Consider the following 851-nt stretch of genomic DNA (forward strand, 5'->3'; position numbering starts at 1 on the left):
ATATATATATATAAATATATATAAATATATGCCAGTGTTGGCTGAAATGTTTTATTTACGATAGTTTTATATCTGTGTGGTGCTTTGTACCAGTGTGGAATATGGAATGAACACTGCTCTGTAATGCAGTTGGTGACATTAATAGTATTGTAAACTTACATTAAAAGATGACAAAAACGAGAAACTGTTCCAGGTCCCAGCGATGTGCACAAGAAAAACAGTCGTAACTCAGAGAATTCTCTCAATGTGTAAGTTATTTTTTTAATAAAGTTTTTTTTTTTTCCCCTAGAAAAGCATTCGAGTCTCAGTTTTAAAAGCATGTGTGGGCATGTAGGTAGCCTGTGTAGTAAGACGCTGATCTATACGGCATATATAAAAACAGTTGGCGTCGAATCGATTCTGACTCACGATGACCCCATGTGCGCAGGGTTTTAACTTTGCTCTGCAGGGTTTTTCATGTCTGATTTTTGGACGTAGATTGCCAGGCCTTTCTTCTGAGGCACTTCTGGGTGGACTTGGACCTCCAAACTTTTGGTTAGCAGCCGAACGCTTAAACCATTTGCACCACCTGGAGGACTCCATTGCTTATATAGATCAACCTACTAAATATGTTTTCCAAAAGAGTGCCACCATAAAGGTAAAACCTGAGGGGTTAACTTCGATGAAACCATATAACAGGAAAACCATTTGAACACACTGAGTGACTTTAAAAAACAGTTTGCAGGCAATGATGTTTTGGGTGGGGAGATGGCGGGTAGGGTGCCGCCTGCAGGGTGTCGAGACAAAGCAGGCTGAGAAAAGGCCCGCCAGCTATTCCCCCCTCCCGCGGCTCAGGGTCTGACACTGATCCC

The 851-nt window shown here is 41.8% G+C and overlaps 1 protein-coding gene across 1 annotated transcript in view; it reads left to right on the forward strand.

The window, feature by feature from the left end:
* Nucleotides 1-851, forward strand: part of ACKR3 (atypical chemokine receptor 3) — a 7073-nt gene that overhangs the window by 1785 nt on the left and 4437 nt on the right. The gene's annotated exons all lie outside the window — the stretch shown is intronic.

Source organism: Trichechus manatus, unplaced genomic scaffold (assembly GCF_000243295.1).
Source record: "Trichechus manatus latirostris isolate Lorelei unplaced genomic scaffold, TriManLat1.0 scaffold00165, whole genome shotgun sequence".
Lineage (NCBI taxonomy): Eukaryota > Metazoa > Chordata > Mammalia > Sirenia > Trichechidae > Trichechus > Trichechus manatus.